Below are 10,201 nucleotides of genomic sequence, written 5' to 3'. Positions count from 1 at the left end.
TGACTAGAGATGATACGCCGTCTCATGGTGGTCACTTCCTGTCAACGTTACAGATCAGAAGCACAGAGAGTTGTTGACTAGAGATGATACGCCGTCTCATGGTGGTCACTTCCTGTCAACGTTACAGATCAGAAGCACAGAGAGTTGTTGACTAGAGATGATACGCCGTCTCATGGTGGTCACTTCCTGTTTCAACTCGTCTTGTTGCGAATCTTTGGTCTGAACTTGGCGTTAGACAGCATGCTGGCGTTCCGGAAGCAATAGAGACTCGACCGTTGCCTTCCTCCTGTGTTTTTAAAGGAAATCAAGCCAATTTGCTCAAGTTTTAAAGGATTAAAAATCATCAATAAAATAAATACAAAATACAACCATTTATATTTATATGCCCCTCCCCTAACCCAAATTAAAAACATAAGTTCCTCCCTAGTGCTTAAAAATGTATTTGACACACCCCCTGTTTTTGCACCACCTCCTCCCCTCTCATAACTAACAAACAGTCCCTTACTGAATACAGCTGTAACAAACACTAATGTCTGAATGACAGAGAGCTGTTACCCTAACAGATGAATTATGTGATGTGTGATTCCACATCAGAAAAAATCTGAAGAGAGACAAGAAAAAATTAAAATGCAAAACAAATAAATAAGAAATGTTGTTTCTGACAGTAAATGTGTTTTCCTTTCGTCATCTCTTCACACAGACTCCTGCTGCGTTTGTGTAGGGGTGTGTGTGTGTGTGTGTGTGTGTGTGTGTGTGTGTGAATGTAAATGAAATAGCACCTTCACAACGTAAAGACACAACACTTGCATGGACTCTGATTACTGAGGTAAATACACAGCATGGGTGAGGTAACTCGCTGCACAGTGTGTGTGTGTGTGTGTGTGTGTGTGTGTCAGTGTGTATGTGTGTGTGTGTGTGTGTTGCAGTTGAAGGAGGGAACAAAGACAATGACAAATCTAGTTGAAGTCTCTCTCGCCGTGGGATTGTTTTAGTGGAGCAGGGGTTTGTGGGTAAACACTGATGCTGTTGGGAGTTAAATATGTTGTTAAAACACACTGAGAGATGTAGATTTATTGTGAAGCACCTTTTACACTCCCTCTTAAGGCGGGAATTTTACGCCACCTCACTGGGAATGAGTGTTCTCACCTTTAAAGAGGGATTTATGCTTATGCATCAGCTCTACACACGTGGCCTACACTTTTGTGAGCATTTATACTTGTGCAGTGGTGTGTCTGTGTCACGCTGCTGTTACACCTCCAAAACACTAGTCTGTGCTGGGGTTTCTGTGAAGTGCTGTAAAGTTTAGTTGATTCAAAACACACATTAAACACACATTAAACATGGCTTAATAGAGACAGTTTCAAACACAAGTACACAAATCAGCTTCACTATAACTCGCAGCATTCACAGACAAACACTTGTCTTTATCTGGATACATTTTCCCCACAAATACAACATGCTAACGTTATTAGCACAAGTCTATGGCATTTTACATTGTATAAATTAGCCTAGCAGCTAGCAGACTTTTCCTCTACTCATATGAAGCCAGGGACAACAGCAACATTTAACAAAGGTAACGTTACAAAATTCAGCTCCATTACAGCTCACAAGGTTCACTGACAAAACAACTGTCTTATACTAAACATGTTTTCCAAACAAATACAACATGCTAACGTTATTAGCACAAGTCTATGGCATTTTACATTGTATAAATTAGCCTAGTGACTCCTCTGCTCATATGAAGCCAGGATAAATCACACACAAGACTCAAAATGTTATTTTTGTGGAGGCTTTATTGTCTTCACAGTTTATTGTTTCTTATCTGTGAAGTTAAATCAAATAAATGTTTTGTTTCCACTGAGGGAAATGATTTCAACTTACAGAAACAGACAGGTCTGCGTTGCCGCAACGTGTAGTTACATGTTTTTGGGGAGGTGTACGTCAGGCTACGGTGTAGGCTATGGCAGAGGGTACAGCATAGGGTACGGCAAAGAGTATAGGTGTAGGCTCTACTTGGACACAGATGTATAAATCCCACTTAAGCCAGCATGGGAGGTAATAACTAGTTAGCTAGTAAATGTTAAATGTTGTGGAAATATCCTCTCAGTGCTGGTCGGAGGTTTGGAGGTTGTTTCGGGGCTTTAATGAATTAGGTTTGAACTCCTCCAGGAGACGCTGCCTCGGTGGTTTCTCTGTGTTTGTGGCTTTACAGGAACACAAAGATGTGAAAATGCCATCACATCATAATAATGACTTCATGTTAATGTGGCTTTCTGCAGAGATGTGATACATTTAATAAAACCAGCAGCAGCAGCAGCAGCAGCTGGACGTGACAGTTTCTCACATTGAGCTTCTCTTTCTGTAGGAACACAGATGTGAAAAAGACGACACGTCTACATGTTAAACTGGATTTAATGTGTCGATGACCACTGCATACAACTGGACTGCAATATTCATCTTTTACACATACAGCTGGATTCATTATCTGACTGCTGGAGGATCTCTTTTCCCAAAATGTTTTAGTTTATTTGTTACTTTTTTTTTTTCATTGCTCTTTCTCTAAAAAAAAATCCCAATATGGATAACTTTTTATTTTAAATAAAAAGAGTTTAGTAAGTGACAAAAAGGTAAAAAAAAAAAAAAAAAGTAAATAAATAAAAAGTAAAAATATTAATGAAGATAATGAAAAAAAAACATTTTATCCTTTTAAATACTTTGAGTTAATAATACACTGAAATAATACATAAATAAATTAAAAAAATTAAGTCATTTAATAGAAGATAATAAAATCACATCAAAGTTTCCCAATCAGGACATCTTTTTCAATTTAAATAAAAAAACGTGACAGCAACAGTAAAGTAAGTGATAAAGAGTGGAAAAAAATCTGAGTGAAAATTATTTTAAAAACAATGTATTTTTAAAAAGTATAATTCAATATTACACTGAAATAACACATGAATAAATTAAAAAAATATTTCTAATTTAATTAATAATAAATTAAACAATGTATTCATGAAAAAGATTTAATGATACGTTGATATAATACATTAATAAATTAAATAAGTTACTTAGAATTTAATTGATTTAATGGAAGATCACAAAGTACAGTAAACAAAATCACATCAAAGAAAGTTTCTTAATTAAGACAAATTTCTGAATCATGACAGTGCAGCTTTAGTGACAACAGAACAATTTACACACAATTTATTTTTTAAAAAATCAATTAAATCATACACTGGTAGCTGGAGAGGTGCCAGTTGGCCTCCTTGACACTGCCAAGGCTCCCTTGAGCAAGGCACCGAACCCCCAACTGCTCAGAGCACCTGTTCATGGGCATTCCCCTCACTCTGACATCTCTCCATTTAATGCATGTATGCAGTAGGTCCTGTTTTTGCATGTGTCCATCTCAGCCTGGCGCTGTGCCTCAGAATAAGTTGCATCAACAAAAATTTAGAATATCAATCAAATTAAAGAAAAAAAAGTGCTCTTTATTATTTAAGATGCAACAGAGTTTTTAGCTTAATTTTAATACCAAAAATTAGTTTTCCATTTCATTGTTTGGGAAATTCTCATCTCTGTTAATAAGATGTTGAGTCCTTCACTTTAATGTTAATACTGAAACACAAGTCCTCAGTTTTTATTCCCTTCAAGGGTCCAAATATTATTTTTGGAAGGAACAATGTCGCGGAGGCCTTTCAAGATTCACCGGATATTTTAATTCCTTCCCTGCCTCTCTCTTGTCCTCTTCTCACCCAGATGAAAAACTGGAGGCAACAACGATGACGGCGATGGCAGTATGACACGTTCCCTCGCCCAGCAATAAATCTCTCAGCTGTGTAACACGATCCCGGCGGTGTGATACCTGCTCCAACTCAAATACAGACCTGTTGTCTGAGACCGAGGATGAACACAGGAATAACTGGCCCGGACAGACAAACTGCTGTCTGTGTTTGTTTGAGACGCTGACAGAGTGCTGAATCACTGAGGAGGAAGAAGTAAGAAGACAACCAACATTTTGTCTGCTTGACACTTCAACACAACATGTCACAACATGACGACAAACACAGAGACAGAACTACAACCAAGTCAGTTACCACTTTATTAGGTACCTAGCTAAAACTACTGCAGTCTAACACAACGGTCCTGTGCTTTACAGTTTCATTCTTTTGGTCACTTCTCAAAGTTCATGAGCATAGGTAAAGGTCTGAATGGCAAATCAAGAGCTTCGCAATCCGCATTCTTTATGTTAACAGACCGGCACAGCGCCAAAAACACTGCTGATGCTGCACCAGTCCTCCTGTCCATCTCACACTCCATGTTACCCTCACTCGTGAAAAAGACCTTGGCCCATGGCCTAAGACTTGTAGTTACTGACACTCATCCGACCCTCTTCACACACAGCTTCAAAATAGCCCCAGGAGTGCATGATGAAGCGATCAGAACCACATCATCTGCATAGAGTAGATATTCTGATGCCCCCAAACCAGACACTCTCCTCTTCCTGGCTGCATCCTGAGATCCTGTCCATATCAAAAACATAATCAGTGACAAGGGACAACCCTGGCAGAGGCCGACACCCACTGAAAATGTATTTGACTTTGTACCAAATAGACACAGCTTGTACATTGGTTATACAAGGACAAGATGACTCATAGCAACAGCCCCAGTACCTCTTAATCCCACAGTAGCCCTTATGTTGTGTTCACACCATGTCATTCATGTCGCGTATTCCTAGAGTTTGAACACAAGAATACTTTGTGTTGACTTGCTACATACCCGCAAATAACTCATGTCATACTTGGGTGAAGTCACTGAATCAATGAATGAACTTCGGCTGGTACATGTCGGCACAAATCGGTTACTGAAGTTCAGATTTAACAACTCTAGTGAAAAAGCGTATGACACGAAATCACGCTATTCATTTAATTCGCGTATTTCGCATCATTCGTGTCACATCCATCACGCCAACCAGCAGGAATTCGCGTCTAATCGCATCTTTACATTGACTTTACATGTAATGCTCTCATGCAAATTGTGTTATTCACACCTGGTGTGAATACAACATTACAGCACTTTTAGAAGGACTTCTCCATGTCCACAAAGCACATGTAGTGGGGATCGGCAAACTGTGTAAGAAGATGCCACTGGGTCCGCATTGAATATCTCTCAAATATCCAACTTAAAACAAACTTTTGCAAGATGTGGCAGCTTTCTTTCAAAAACATGGGAAAAAGGAAATCAGCAATTTAACAAGAAGTGGCTGAGAAATAAGAAGAAATACGAAGAAATAACTTAAAGTTAAAGAAAATTCCCTGAAAATAAGCAGAAAAAGAGAAGTTAAAAAAAAAACAAGCAAATGACCTGAAAAAGTGCAAAAAAATAATAAACATATATTTACTATTTCTATATTATTGTTTAAACATGTAGCTAAATATATTTTACAATAATATTAAATAATTGACATAGTTTTTTAAAAGAAATTCATGCTGAACTTTCCAAGGCTTAAATGCTGTTGAAAGGTGTCCCAATTTTAAAAGGGACTGGTTTAAAAGGGTTAAACGTCACAAGGTTATGAGTTCTAAATTTGTTTTGCACTGTGTTAGATAATGGATCTCTGTGTGTGTGTGTCAGTTGCGTGAGTTTACTTGATGATCAATGTGTGAGTTGGCAGCTGTACCAAGTATCATGCACTGGTGCATGCAGAGCTGTGAATTGCGAGCTCAAAGTTTTTGTGCAGTAAAGCAAAACTACTTATCAAACATTTTAAAGAAGAGATGTGACTGTGTTTATTGTTGTCTTAGTAAGGTTCATGATAGAAATACACAAGTACACAGACACACAGTGAGGGAGTTCGTTGTTTGATGATGATGATGTTGACGATGATGATGATGATGATGGTGGTGGTGTTTTCTAGTGTCACTCCCTGCTCTCCAAAATGAACCACTCCCAGACCCACAACAGCATGCACACCTGAGGACAGGTGAGACTTTGACCATTATATTCACCCTGTGTTGCTGAGTTTTTGGCACCACAAATGTGTTGGGTTGTTACAACCCGTGTTGCTACAAAATTGTTGTGACAGACTATGATATGACCTTTTTGAATTTTTTGGCATTATTCTGCATTATTCTATGTTAACTTTTTATGGCATACTACTTTATACCTTTATAATGAAATTCTTCGGTCATACTATACAGTGATTTTTACTGTGATTTTCATTTTGGACTGACTTTACTTGCTATGATTGTGTTTTACGTTTTTGTGGTAAATTATATTATGAGATTAAAGATTAAATTTTTGTGACATACTACACTATGACTGAAAGTTCAAGACGTAGTATACAATTACTATTTTACAAAGATTCGATGACATACTATACTTTGACATTTATAATGACGTTATTGACGACATACTAAACTTTGATGTTTTTTTGACGTTTATGACGACATATTATACTTTGACAAATTTTTCACATTTTTGACGACATACTATACAATGACATTTTTCATGACATTTTGACTACATACTATACTATGACAAATTTTTCACAATTTGACAACATACTATACTATGATGATTTTTATAATATCTTTGATGACATACTAGCTATACCATGACAAATTTTTAACGACATAGCATACTATGACATTTTTCTGACATTTTTGATGACATACTATACTATGACGTTTTTCATGACGTTTTGACTACATACTATACTATGGCAAATTTAACACATTTTTGATGACACACTATACTATGATGTTTTCCATAACATTTTTGACGACACACTATACTATGACGTTTTTCATAACATTTTTGACGACATTTTATAGTAGTATATTTTTCTGACACTTTTGATGGCATACTGCACTGTGACGTTTTTCATGACATTTTGACGACATACTATACTATGACAAATTTTTCACAATTTGACGACATACTATACTATGATGATTTTTATAATATCTTTGATGACATACTATACTTTGACGTTTTTCATGACGTTTTGACTACATACTATACTATGGCAAATTTAACACATTTTTGACAACATACTATACTATGATGATTTTTATATCTTTGACGACATACTATACTGTGACAAATTCTTGACGACATAGCATACTATGATATTTTTATGACATTTCTGATGACATATTATACTATGACATATTTTTTCATGTTTTTGACGACATACGATGCTGTGATGTTTTTTTATACCATTTTTGACAACATTTCATACTAGTACATTTTTCCAACACTTTTGATGGCATACTGCACTGACGTTTTTGATGACATTTTTGATGACATACTATACTATGACGTTTTTCATGATGTTTTGACTACATACTATACTATGGCAAATTTAACACATTTTTGATGACATACTATACTATCATGTTTTCCATAACATTTTTGACAACACACTATACTATGACGTTTTTCGTGACGTATTGACGACGTACTATACTATGACAAATTTTTCACATTTTTGACGACATACCATACTATGACAAATTTTTCACATTTTTGATAACATACTATACTATGATGATTTTTATATATCTTTGACGACATATTATACTATGACAAATTTTTCACATTTTTGACGACATACCATACTATGACAAATTTTTCACATTTTTGATAACATACTATACTATGATGATTTTTATATATCTTTGACGACATATTATACTATGACAAATTTTTCACATTTTTGATGACATGCTATCCTATGATGATTTTTATATATCTTTGACGACATATTATACTATGACAAATTTTTCACATTTTTGATGACATGCTATCCTATGATGATTTTCATGATGTTTTGACTACATACTATACTATAACAAATTTTTCACGTTTTTGACGACATACTATGCTATGATGTTTTTTATACCATTTTTTATACTAGTACATTTTTCTGACACTTTTGATGGCATACTGCACTGTGACGTTTTTGATGACATTTTTGATGACATACTATACTATGACAAATTTTTCACATTTTTGATGACATACTATACTATGATGATTTTTATATCTTTGACGATATACTATACTATGACAAATTTTTGACGACATAGCATACTATGACATTTTTGATGACATATTATACTATGACAAATTTTTTCACGTTTTGATGACATACTATGCTATGATGTTTTTTATACCATTTTTGACAACATTTTATACTAGTACATTTTTCTGACATTTTGATGGCATACTGCACTGTGACGTTTTTGATGACATTTTTGATGACATACTATACTATGACAAATTTTTGACGACATACTATACTATGACATATTTATGACAGTTTTGACGACATACTATACTATGACAAATGTTTCACATTTTTGACAATATCTATACTATGATGGTTTTATAACATTCTTGACGACATACTATAGTATGATTTTTTTTTGATGATTGGACGACATACTATATTATGACTTGTTTCATGACATTTTAATACATTCTGTATTATAACTTAATGATTCTTTTAGGACACTACTGCTGCCGATGATGATGATGATGATGATGATGATGACGACGACGACGACGACGACAGTGGTGGTGGTGATGATGACGATGACATTTTCCAGTCTTGCTTCCTCTTCTCCAAAGTGAACCTCTCCCAGACCCACAACAACGTACACCTGGGGATATGTTAAACTTTGACCAATGGAATAACTGTGTTGCTACGAGATGTGTTGTGTTGCTAAGACAGGTGATCGAAATACACGTTGCTATGAGACATGTTGCTATGAGAATTTTTTCTACATTATGTGTTGCCATGAGATGCCATGCAGGTGTTTATGGATCACCTGAATAAACTGGCCTCAACCTCACCTGACCCCTCACCTGACCACTCTGTGTTTATTATTTTGTTTTGCATTTGGTTCCCATGACAACCAGTTGACCATTTCATGAACAGGCCAGCACAGCCCGTCAACCTCCAAGCCTCAGCCAATCAGCAGCGGGATCAGAAGAACCAATTGTGACACGTTAAACATCCTGTTAGCTTATCCTTGTGTGAAGACTGAGGCCTGCTGCTGTGACACGTTTGTTTCTGATGTTTTTAAAATCTTGAAACAATAATTATTATGTTCTTTCAGTGTCTTCTACATCATTATTTCATCCCTCAGTCAGCCGCAGTGAGTGATATAAGTCCCAATAATCTCTTCTGAACAGCTGTAGTCATGACAAACAAAAATAAAAAACACATCAAAGAAACAAATGTCTTGTGGAAACTTGGACTGATTTTGAAGCATCACAGTATTTATTTTTTAACCTTCATGTTGTCGTTGGTGTTTTGTGATGATTAACATGTTTCAGCATTTGTACTCAGCATTAATAACTAATCAAATTTATTGGAAGATTCTCCAGTTGATTCTGAGAGATGCTATTAATTTTGTGATCACAGTGATGTTTGTTCATGATTCTCCTTACATTACAATTCTGGAATAAGAGTGTGAAGAGAACTCATCCCATGACTTTATACGCAGTCTTGGTTGTTGTTGACTGTTGTTGAACACTGAATGTCCCACAGGAAAAAGACTGATTCATGTTTTCATTGAGATATGACATTGTGTCTTTATTGTCATGTTTCTAATAAAGTTCTGGTTGGGACGCACTTCAATGTGATTGTGTTATTTCCTACTTAAACAAGCAGATAATTTTAAACAACATACTAAACTATGACGTTTTTATGATGATAATGACATCATACTATACTATAATGACTTTTTGACAATATACTATACTATGATGATTTTTTGACGATTTTGACAACATACTATACTGTGATGATTTTTTAACATTTTTGACGACATACTATACTATGACAATTTTTTACGTTTTTGACGACATACTATACTATGATGATTTTTTGAAGTTTTTGACGACATACTAAACTATGATGTTTTTATGATGATAATGATGACATACTATACAATAATGACTTTTTGATGTTTTTAACAACATACTATACTATGATGATTTTTTGACGTTTTTGTCGACATACTATACTATGACGATTTTTTGACAATTTTGATGACATACTATACTATGATGATTTTTTAACATTTTTGATGACATACTATACTATAATGACTTTTTGATGTTTTTAACGACATGCTATACTATGATGATTTTTTGAAGTTTTTGTCAACATGCTATACTATAATGA

The 10,201-nt window shown here is 35.2% G+C and overlaps 1 long non-coding RNA gene across 1 annotated transcript; it reads left to right on the top strand.

The window, feature by feature from the left end:
• The first annotated feature begins 3,213 nt into the window (after window positions 1-3,213).
• LOC117267531 (uncharacterized) lies at window positions 3,214-9,961 on the top strand. Its single transcript, XR_004502574.2, has 3 exons — window positions 3,214-3,995; window positions 5,915-5,980; window positions 8,517-9,961. It is a non-coding gene; the product is annotated as an uncharacterized LOC117267531 (long non-coding RNA).
• The last annotated feature ends 240 nt before the right edge of the window (window positions 9,962-10,201 follow it).

This window comes from Epinephelus lanceolatus, chromosome 15 (assembly GCF_041903045.1).
Source record: "Epinephelus lanceolatus isolate andai-2023 chromosome 15, ASM4190304v1, whole genome shotgun sequence".
In the NCBI taxonomy this organism is placed as follows: Eukaryota; Metazoa; Chordata; class Actinopteri; order Perciformes; family Serranidae; genus Epinephelus; species Epinephelus lanceolatus.
Note: the sequence above shows the minus strand (reverse complement) of the source record. Positions and strands in the feature narration are given on the sequence as shown.